The sequence below is a fragment of the Canis lupus genome, chromosome 10, assembly GCF_011100685.1.
Source record: "Canis lupus familiaris isolate Mischka breed German Shepherd chromosome 10, alternate assembly UU_Cfam_GSD_1.0, whole genome shotgun sequence".
NCBI classification, from domain to species: Eukaryota; Metazoa; Chordata; class Mammalia; order Carnivora; family Canidae; genus Canis; species Canis lupus.
In genome coordinates, this window is record NC_049231.1 from 21905481 (window position 1) to 21916519 (window position 11039).

Genomic DNA, 11039 nt, shown 5'->3' on the forward strand with positions numbered 1-11039 from the left:
CAGGAGCGCTGGCAGCCACCAGAGGTGGGAAGAGACAGGAAGGACACCCCCCACCACCACCGCCCGGAGCCTTCAGAGGGAGCGCCACCCTGCCCACATTAAGATTTTGGACTTCTGGTCTCCAGACTATGTGAGGATATATTTCTGTTGTAGGCCGCCCAGTCCGTGGTGCTCCGTGACGGCAGCGCCAGCACCCCGGCAGACTAGCCTGGTGGGGACTCCAATGCAGGGAGCTGTTTAGACAGCCTGGCTCATCCCCAGACCCGCTGTAAGGAGCCTGCATTTTCACAGGATCCCCCTGGGCTTCCCACTGAAGTTTGAGAAGATGGCCCTGCAGCCTGTTTTGAGCAAGTGACTTTTCAAAAACCATTGAACGGACACAACAACTAGTAACCGGGAGACAACTTTAGAAATCCTCTAGCTCATTACCCATCACACGGTCAACTCTCAAATAAAGCTTTTGAGTGAGTGAATGCATACACAGGCTTTCGTTCTTGCGGGGTATCTTTAACTGAGAGACATCAGACATTTTTTATTAGGATCCGAGTGGCCACGGACCTTCTTAGAAGCTGGCCCTTCCACGTAACAGGTTCCCGGATTGCTCCTGGGTCTAACTGGGGTAATCTGTAGGAAACTGCACGTCAGGACATACAAGTTTATGCAAAGCAGTGGTGAGAACAGATGCATGGCCAGAGCACAAATTTGTTATGGTCTTTAACCGAATAAAGTATTAGAGTATAATGTGATTGAGTTGCTTTTGAGTGGATAATGGACAGGGAATAACTAAGGAATAGCTCAAGTATATATTGATTAAAATGTTTAAAATCCATCTGTCTCATCAAAATCTTTTTTTTTTTTTTTAAAGAGAAAGTTTGTTGTTATGAATGAAATGGAGTAACATCAGGAACAAAGGAAGAGCTAATCAAGCAGCTCTCCAGAACAAGAGGTATGACAATAGAGGGTCTCTCTCAGTTGTTAGCATGGTGGTAAGTTATCTGGCAAAGGAGGCAGGCAGTGAGGTATCTGAGTCCCTAACTGCCCCCAGCTCCAAGCAGATTGTGGGGGTGGGGGGTGGGCAGGAACTGGAGGTGGAGCTCACTTCAGGGGAATAACTCCATCACACTGATAAAGGGACAGCTCTGAGGGATCCATTGTGATTGAATAAAGAGCATCGGGACCAAAGGCCCACAGGATGGTGGCATTCCAGAACTGGAAGAACCATCCTGTTGATTGGATCTGATCTGTGGTTTTGATAGATGAGGAAGCCCCATCTGGAGAGGTTGAGTGGCCCAAGGTCATTGTGTAGTAAAACATTTGGCCTTCCCCAAAGAGAGTTCTGGCTTTTGTCCCCAGCTTCTGGGAGATTATCCCTAAACCCTAGGAGTTTCCTGAGAATGACAGGAGTGTCTTTATTATTCTTGGGGGTTTTCCCCCAGAGCCCCCACCCCCAGCAGTTTATGAGGTTCAAGAGGTGGCTCACGGTGAGCCCCTGGGACCAAGAGGCATCAGTCCAACCTGCAGGTGGGGGCTGCTGGAGACTGAGTTCAATCATGAGTATTGGCTGTGGAACGAAGCCCCAGCAGGAAGTCCTGATACCCAAACTCAGTTGAGCTTCCAGATTGGCAATACTCTGTGCTTATTGTCACCCAGACGCCAGGAAGGTAAGATGCTGGGAATACAATGGAAGCTTCGGGTTTGGAACTCTTCTGGACTGCCCCACAAGTCCCTTCCCTTGACTGGTTTCCATCTTACATCCTTTCCCCGTAGGAGACCACTACCATGAGCGTAACGGCTTCCAGGGCGTTCTTCTTAATGAATGATCAAAACCGAGAATGGTTTGGGGAACCCCTGGACTTGGAGGTGGTGTCCGAGGGGAGCATGGTCCCGTGTGGACGATCCCCTCACACTGTGTAGCTGAGCTGAGCTCTCTCCCCAGGGTCGGGCTGGGCAGTCTTGGGCAGACTTGGCTAAGTCCGGGCAGTTGCACAGTGAGCTTTGACGGAGTCAGACCTACTCAGGAGGCAGAAGGGCCCTTGAGGTGACAATGAGGTCAGTGGTGGAAGGAGCAAGCAGAGGTAGAGAGCTTTGTAACAGGGACTGAGCAGTCAGAGGACAAGAAAACCGGAGCCCAAACTGGGAAAGAGTTCCCACATTTGTAATACAGAGGGCAGCCAGGGGAGCTCCCCTGGAGAAAGCCCTAGAGGGTGGTCCAAGTCCAGAGAGGGCCATGTGGAGATGGAAGGGACCTTCACTTTGTGAAGGCAGAGGTTGGGGATGGAGGGGGTGGGGCTGCCCAAAAGACCCTGGAAGCAAGAGAGAGCCCACACAGCTGGGTCCAGTCCTCACCCCAGATCTGGGTTCTCTTGTGAGTTGGTCTCCTGTGGCTACTGTAATGAATTATCAAAAATTTAAAAACAACACAGGGGCACCTGGGTGGCCCAGTCGGTTGAGCATCTGCCTTGGGCTCAGGTCATGATCCTGGGGTCCTGGGATGGAGCCCCACATTGGGCTCCCTGCTCAGTGGGGAGTCTGCTTCTCCTCCTTCCTCTACCCCTCCTCCTCCTACCCCCGGCTCACATGCTCTCTCCATCTCAAATAAATAAATAACATCCTTTAAAAAAATTGAAACAACACAAATGTATTGTCTTCCTTTTCTGGAGGCCACAAACCTGAAATTGGTTTCAATGGATTGAGCCAAGGGTTGACAAGGCTGGTTCCTCCTGGGGACTCCAGGGGAGAATCAGTTTCCTGGCTTTTTCAGCTTCTAGTGGCGGCCTGTCCTCCTTGGCTTGGGGCCCCTTCCTCCACCTAACTGCTCCCATCTCTGCTTCCCTCTTATACAGATCCTCATGATGACTTGGGGCCCACCTGGGTCATCTGCAGGAGGCCTCTGCCATATAAGGTCACAATCAGATTCTGGGCCTGGGACGTGGAGGTCATTGGGGTCACTGTTCAGTTTCCCCCTCGTTCACCTCTCCCATGCCTGTATCTCACTCCACCCCCCTCATCCTCTGAATGCAGTTCAAGCCACCTGCTGCCAGAAGCCCCCCCGGATCTCCAGGCTGCACACTGGACACGTCTCTTCCTGCTCAGGTCCGGGCTGCTGGGCCCCCCATCCCACTCACATGCACCTGCAGCCTCCACCCCAACCACTGAGTTCAGAGTGGTGACCCTGCATCTCACGGTTGGATATCCCACAGCAGGAACAGAATCACTGTTGGATGACAACATGTCATCAGATAAAGGCAAGTCCTGCTTCTCTGGTGGGGAGGATACATTTCAAATCCAGTGTCTTAAGGAGCAGAGTATTTGCAACTAGAACCCCCCCGGGGCACTGGGATGGGGCTTCAGTCCCAGCAGAGTACAGGGGCAGCCCGGCCGCCAATAGAAACAATGTCATTAAAAGACACGTTGCAGATCCGTGGGCCTATGAGAGGTACAGTGGTTTAGATTTAGAATAATGGTAGAGAAGAGTTGCTAACGTATCTGCCAGCCGGTTGTGCATGAAGATTCTGGGGGCCCTCGCTTCCTGTTCAGATCCAGGAACCAGCCCTCCGTGTTCCTTGTCAAATGCACCGATCCTGGGAAGTTTCATGCCTCCGACAGCAAGAAAAAGGCAGTGACACTGTTCTCACCCGCAAGGCCGTGGATCCTCGGAGTCTGTCTGCACTGAGACCTTTCTCCTCTGCAGTTGCCCAGGACCGGTCCCATGAGGACCCGTGATGGTGCGTCACCCACCTGACTCCCCTCCCCAGTGGTCCTGGCTCCAGGACTCTCTCAGAGGTTGTCACTCTGCTCTGTGAATGATACTCATGTGGACATCTGCCAGAGGAGGCACAAAACGATGAATGACAGCTTGTTTTCTGCTCGTGTTGATTTTGCCATTCTGAACTTCACAACGCGGACAGAGAGCCATCTCGTCTCTGTCGGTGTCTCCTGAAGGATTTGGGCTCCATCTCTTTCACCGCTGACCGCACCTCTGCCTCCCGCACACTGCCACCGACAGGGACGATGGCCGAGGAGCCGTGGGTAGAACAAGAAGAGGGGTCCCTTTCACACAAGGAGGGGCTGTCCCTCGGCAGCATGGTCTACGACTCACCTGGAAGAGCACGGGTTCAGAGTATTGATCAGGGGCATTGGAAGGACCATGGGTGTGTGGGACAATGAACCATCTGGAAAGCCCTTGGAGGAGGTGGGGTGGCCCTGGGCAGGACCCTCTGACAGGTGATGCTGTAGACCAGAGATGGCACCAGTCGGAATGTGCTCAGGCGAAAGCCAACGTGTGGTCCCCACACAGCTCAAGCCCAAGGGCTGGCAGTGGACCATCAGTAGCCTGGAGTCCTCCACTAGTTTAGTGTCCGACATGAATGGGAGTCACCCCAAAACCAACACATCCGCCTGCAAGAGAAATACTAAGCTGGCCATGAAGCCCCAGAATGATCCCATAGACTCAGGCCTGGAACTCCTTGGGGCAGCTGGTCAACCCCACGTGCCAGCTAGAAGGTTGGATAGCACCCAGAGGGGGGAAACAGAGGCCAGGCCCCACACAGGACGCTGTCCAGGACTGAGGTACCCCAGCCAGATGCCAGGACGCTCCTCCACCCCTTCCCTGCTGGCGAGGTCGGTTCCAGCCCTGGTGGGTGACTTAGAAAAATGCAGAAGGGAGCAGTAAGAAGCGCAGGCCCCGTGAGCAGGGGCCCTCTTGGCCCCAAGGCTCTAAGGACGGTACCGACCCTGGGCCTCCATGCCCTCATCTGTCACTGGGAGTAATAAAACCACCGGACCGTGTCAGGCGCAGGTCAGCTAAGATTCTGAATGCCAAAGAAGCCCACCAATGCTCAGGCATGCTATCGACGGGAGATGTTATTACTCGGACAGTGTTTCAGCTTGTACACACAGAGGGGTGTGAACATCCATTCTGGAAAATCACTAGGACAACATAGAGTAAAAAAAAAGCCAACCCAACAGCTCTTCTGATAAGCACAGACCAGCAGTGGGAAGTGGAAAAATGAAAATCTCTTTCTTAGAATCCTAAAATTTGTTTCTTTGGTGTTGCTGGGGATTGCACCACATTTCCTCGAAGTTCTTTCCTGGAGCTTTCGTTGCAGAGTGGGGGTGGGTTTGTTTCCTGCAGGAGAAGAGTGATGGGGATCAATGTGAGCTCTCAGGTGCCTGGGGAAGAGGAGGCAGGGGGCAGGAGACGTGTGGGGAGGAAGGAGCTGCAGCCCTGAGCATTCACATGGGGAGGTGGGGGGCGGGCTGTGGGGAAGAGGGGTTTCTGAAGTTCAGAGGGAGGTGCAGTCTTGGTGAGTTCCTGAGGAAGGCGGTGGGAAGGGGGGTTAGAAACACGGGAGGGGCACCCCAGGGGTCAGCTGGAGTGGACAAAGGGGCAGCACCTGTAAGTCCCTTACCCGCCCTACACCAGCCATCCCCTTTGGGCTCACCTGCCTTCTCCAGGCCTGGGCTCACCCCCCAGCTCGCTAGTTGAAAAGAGGTAGATGTTTGGAGCCTGCAGGCTGCATGGGGGCCTGCAGGGACTGCCTTTCTTTCTTTCTTTCTTTCTTTCTTTCTTTCTTTCTTTCTTTCTTTCTTTCTTTCTTTCTTTCTTTCTTTCTTTCTTTCTTTCTTTCTTTCTTTCTTTCTTTCTTTCTTTCTTTCTTTCTTTCTTTCTTTCTTTCTTTCTTCTTTCTTTCTGTCTCTCTCTCTCTTTCCTCCCTCCCTCCCTTCCTTCCTTCCTTCCTTCCTTCCTTCCTTCCTTCCTTCCTTCCTTCCTTCCTTCCTTCCTTCCTTTTAGAGAGAGGCAGGGGAAGGGGCAGAGGAATTGAGAGAGAGAGAGAGAGAATCCTCAGGCTGACTCCCCACTAAGCATGGAGTCTGACTCGGGGCTCGATCCCAGGACCCAGAGATCACAACCTGAGCCAAAATCAAGAGTCGGCTGCTTAACTGACTGAGCCCCCCAGGTACCCCCTGGCAGGGAGTTTCTAAGTGCCCTGACCTCTTGGGAGGGGACACCCCGCACCCACCCCAGCCTCTTTGAGCCCATGTCTGGTCAACCAGTTGTGTTGGCAGAGGGGGGCTTTTTGGAAGAAGCAGGGCAGAGTGGCCCTGGGCCCCAAGTCCCTTTGGGTCCCAGCCCCAGAGTTCATCCTGGCCCTAGGCTGGCAAAAGCCCTAAGGATCCTGGGAGGGACTGGTTTCTCTCTATGTGAGTGTGGGCCACAGAGTCAAAAAACTCCCCCAGGACCGTGTGCTCTGTCCCCACCTGAACTTCCGTGTGTTTTGCAAGTGCCAGGGGGAGAGGAGCGCATATGAAGCTCAGAGGCGCCCCCAACCCTTGCCGCCCTTGTACCTAGTGGGGAGAGCTGGGAGTCTTAGTGCAGACCCCCTGCAGCTGCTCCTTGTGCTTCCCCAGGCTTCCATCCTCCCTCCAGTCCTGCCTTCAACTTCTGTGCTGAAGTCCGCCAACCTTGCAGAGAGCATTTGCCTTTAGAGGGTTCTGGGGCACACCTGTCAGCATCTCAGAGGGTCCCAGTGAGGGCTCCCCGCCTTGTTTGCCTTGGTCCGTGAAGGAAGGCCCTGGCCAGAGTGAGCAGGGAGGAAGACTCTGAGCCTCAGTGACATGCTGCCCCACAGTAACAGCCCCCTAACTCTGTGCCTTATTGTGTGTCCTTCCACCCTGTGTCAGGGGAGCTGGATGCAAAAAGAGTGGGGAGCCACCTGACACTGGACCCACAGCAAGCCATCCAGACCAAGTCCAGCTCAGAGGAACAAGAGGACACCAGTGGAAGAGACCAGAGCCCCCAGGGAGGTGGGGACGAGTCCAAACAGGCTCAGAGTTGTGCAGGAAGGAAGGTGGGGGGAGGAGGGTGAGAAAGAGGGTCCCCCCCACCCAACCTGCCTGTGCTCACACTCACATGCTCTGTCCACCCTTTCATTTGCTCCTTCACTCTTGTGCTCAAGGACCACCGAGCTCCTCCAGGGGGCCAGGCTCTGTGTGGAGGAGCCTGCTCTGTGCAGGACGGTGGGGGTACAGGCGATGGCGTGAGAGTGCATGTGATGCCCAGGCGGGCTGTGGAAGGGTGGCCAGTGCCACACCAGGGCCAGTGATGTTGAAGCTGTGTTTCGGAGGATCGATTGGGAACTGTCACAAAATCTCACCCAAGTACTAGGGTCCCCTGGGACCTCCCTCTCACTCCCATGCCAGTGACATCCGTCATCTATGTGTTCCACAATCCAGGGCTCAGAGCCACAGGATCCCCAGTCGAAGGCTGGCTCGAGGAATGTGCCACCCGGGCACTGGCACAGTGTCTGGTGCTTGGAGGGGCTGTGGTTGGCTTAATGCTCTGCTGTCGCTGCCTTGCAATTTCTTTTTTTTTTTTTTCTTTTTAAATTATTTATTTATTTATTTGAGAGAGAGAGAGAGACAGAGAGAGCACAAGTGGAGGGGAGGGGCCGAGGGAAAGGGAGAAGCAGGTTCCCCACTGAGCAGGGAGTCAGGATGTGGGGCTCGATCCCAGGATCCCAGGATCACGCCCTGAGCTGAAGGCAGATGCTCAACCACTGAGCCCCCCAGGTGCCCTGCCTTGAAATTCTTAACCATTTTTGGACAAGGGCCCTGTACTTTGGTCCTGAGCCCCGCAAAGCACGTATACCGTTCTGGCTGGGCAGTAAGCCCTTACCTCCAGCAAAGCCACTTACGAATGTACTTCATAGTTTCTCAGACAATTGACAATTGACAATTTTACTTAATATTTCATTGTCTTTTCTGGCCCACCCGCTCATTGGCGTTATGACCGCCCCTGGGAATAAAGCTTCTGGCAACAGAGAATGTCCTTGTAAGATGTTCTTTATATTAAGGGAGGCAATGTCGTCAATGAAGATTCAAACACGGGCACTCTACGAATTAGGGAGTGATTATCCCCATTAAGAAGAGGATCTCATTTTTAAGAAATGATTCCCTAGGCCATTCCTTTAAATAGCCAGCTTTCCCAATGCATTTTTAATGTCCCTCAACATATTAAAAATTATTTACATGCCATTTTTCTTAGCTCGACCCACTCGGTCCCGGTGGGCCAAGCTCCCACCTGGAGGGATCACACTCTGGAAATATGAGTCATCCCAGAGAAGCAGCACCTGTGTAGGGGTCGCCCGCCTTGGGGTGAGCTGAGCAAGAGGGGCAATGGGAATGAAGCCCAGGGCAGTGTCCCCCCTGCCCAGAGAGTGGGAGATGTGTTCCCCAAGCAGGGAGACAGAGCTTCTCTGGTAGGAGGCCTTAAGGGTGGGAGCTCCAGGAGGGAAAGTGAATGGGGACCCTAGGAGGAGGCCAGGTGGTGTGTGGCCTGGCTTGCTGGAAGGAGGCTTTGGGACAGGCTCAGTTGGTGGCAGCGAGCAAGGCCGTCAGGTCAGCAGGGGGCAGGGGAGCGTCACCCCCAGAGCTGGGTTCCAAGGGGATCATTGGCTGCAGCAAGAAGGCAGGTCAGGACCCTACCAACCCAGAGTCACTGGCCGGCTATGAGCAAATGACCTGGAGAGCAGTGTGACCCATCTGGAGCAGAGGCACTGGGTGTCAGGGACAGGGACAGCTCTGAGAATCATCTCCAAGGTGACCCCAGACAGGGGACCGAGGCCAGGATCTCTGGAGCGAGGCAGGTGGATTGAGAGCATCCAATCGTTTCTAACTCAAGCCAGAGCTGCAGCGAAGGGATGAGCCTGGGCACGAACGCATGACACAGGGACCCAGTGGGGACACGAGGTCCAGGAGAGAAGGCCAGGCCTGGCACACGTCAGGGCCTCAGCGCTTGTTCTGCACTAGGCTGGGCCTGAGTCCACGACCGGTTTCCCTCCTCTCCTGGCTTCACTGCCCTCGGGCCCAGCCCAGGACTCACCGTAGCTTGTTAGCAGCTGCAAAGCCTGTTTCTCAATAAGTGACACTCACCGGCTGGTGGATGCGCATGTGGGTTTGAGGGACCCTAGCCCACCCACTGGGACGGTTGGGGAAGCCCCAAAGGCAGGGAACACAGTTTGTCCTTCTATATGACTGGTGTGCAAGCGGGACCTGCTGGTGACCCAGCTCCTGAGAGCAGGACCTGGGGACCAAAGGCAGAGCAGACGTGCTCCCTGTTCCATTCACACCCGGGAACTAGGGCAGGAGGGGAGGGGTGTCGGGGGCAAACAGCTCCAAATGGGCCTTGGTCAGAGACAGGTCTGGGGCAGGGGGGACAAATTGTGTCTCCAGTGTCACCACGAACCTCGCTTTAGGGCTGCAAGGTAGGAAGCACCCATCAGTGGGTCAGGACAGTGCACCTTTTATTTCTGGCGGGTGATGCACTCCCCTCCAGCCGGAGTCCTGGTGACCAGAACCCCCCAGATGCCAGCGGACCCGCAGCGACATCTCTTCATCTGGGTTGCAGAAGCACATCTGGCCACAGCCAGCCCCTCGTCAGAGACTCTGGAGGGCTGGAGCATCACTCCCCTCTGAGGGCCTGGAGGGCACTCGTGGTGGGGCTGTTTCTTCTCTTTTCCATCCAAAATGCTTACTCTGTGTCCACACCGGGCCCGCTGAGTGGGTCCCTCGTCTACTCCCAAGCTTCATTTCCCCATTTAGCCAGATGGGGGGGAGAAAGAGGCGATGGCCTGTGGGGTGGGATGGGGACAGCAGGTGGGTTTGGGGGACATAAGGCTTGGTCTGGGAAAGTGAGGCAGGCGTGGCCGTGGCTGCAGGGAAAGGTGATGCTGCACCCCGGGCTATGGCTGAGACCCACCCCCCCTCATTTTACAGATACGGAGCCTGAGCTGGGGACAAGGAAAGGAGCGTATGGAACATCGCTCGGCAATGTGGGTGCAGGTGTAGGAGGAGGGAGCCCGTATGTCCCCAGCCCCGTCCCGGGGTGGAAGGTGTGCGGGGCCTTGAGGCAGCAGAAGCCAGGTGTGGTTCCGCCCCGCACCCCTTCCCCCTGGGGCCTCGGCAAATGCTTCACCACCTTGAGCCTCAGTGTTCTCACCTGGAGGGCGAGGGGGGGCAGGTCCCTCCGGCTCTGCCCCTCTCTCATGCCACTCCCACGTGAGGACCAAGCCATGAGGTGCACGGGCAGTCTGGCATGTTCCAGACCTAAACCCACGCGGGCCTCCCACGGGGTCGAGCTGGCGTCCTGGCCCACCTGGACGGAACACAGGGACCTGCTGCTTCGTCCGCTAGAAGCCCCTGAACGAAAGAGGACAGGAAGAGCAGGTGCAGACGTCTGTTCCCAAGGGAGACGGGTCTCCCTGGCAGACTGGAGCGTTCTCTTCTACTCTCACTCCGTGCCAGGTCAAAGAGACCCAGGATGAGCTGCCAGCAAGTTGTTGGTACGACAAGCCCCCCGTGGCCAACAAGGAAAACAGCATCTACATGTGGCCTAAGATTAAGGCTATTAGAGGGGGCGGGGGCCAGCGTGCACCTGTTAGAAGCGTTCTGCGGGGTGGCCTCACAGCCCTTCTGGGACTGCAGAGGGACCTGGGGGGTTGAAATGCCAGTGCCATTCAGGAAATTTGCAGACTGTGGATGGGAGAACCAGCTTCCAGAAAAAATGCCTCTTCTTCTTTGGGCCAAGCAGAAAGGGCCCTGGCATAGAGGCTCCTGCCTCTGTGCCCACGTGACCCTGGGCAGGTGGGGGCTCCTGTCCCTGTGCCCGTGTGACCCTGGGCAGGTGGGGGCTCTTGTCCCTGTGCCCGCGTGACCCTGGGCAGGTGGGGCGCTCCACTCACTCCCCAGTGCCAGGTGAGAACCACAAAGCCTCTGCCAGGGGTTGGTAGCGATAAAGGCCTTCCTGATGCCAATGAACACAGAGCTGTGTTTCGGTCGGGGACTCAGGGCCACCCGGCCCCCTGCTGCTTGTTGCTGTTCTCCCTCACCCCACACGGGCCCCTGGAGGTGGATTCGGTGGGCGGCTTAGGACTTTGACTGTCCTGGTGTTCAGCCCCGTCCTCCCACAAAGGGAAACAGAGCCTCCTTTGCATGAGTCCCTCTAAGGGACCAGGCCTGCCACCTGCTTGGATTTGCTG

General features: G+C 55.5%; 1 long non-coding RNA gene across 1 annotated transcript; it reads left to right on the forward strand.

The window, feature by feature from the left end:
- The first annotated feature begins 863 nt into the window (after positions 1 to 863).
- LOC102153479 lies at positions 864 to 5141 on the forward strand. Its single transcript, XR_005365162.1, has 3 exons — positions 864 to 946; positions 2844 to 2902; positions 3022 to 5141. It is a non-coding gene; the product is annotated as an uncharacterized LOC102153479 (long non-coding RNA).
- Positions 5142 to 11039: the final 5898 nt, after the last annotated feature.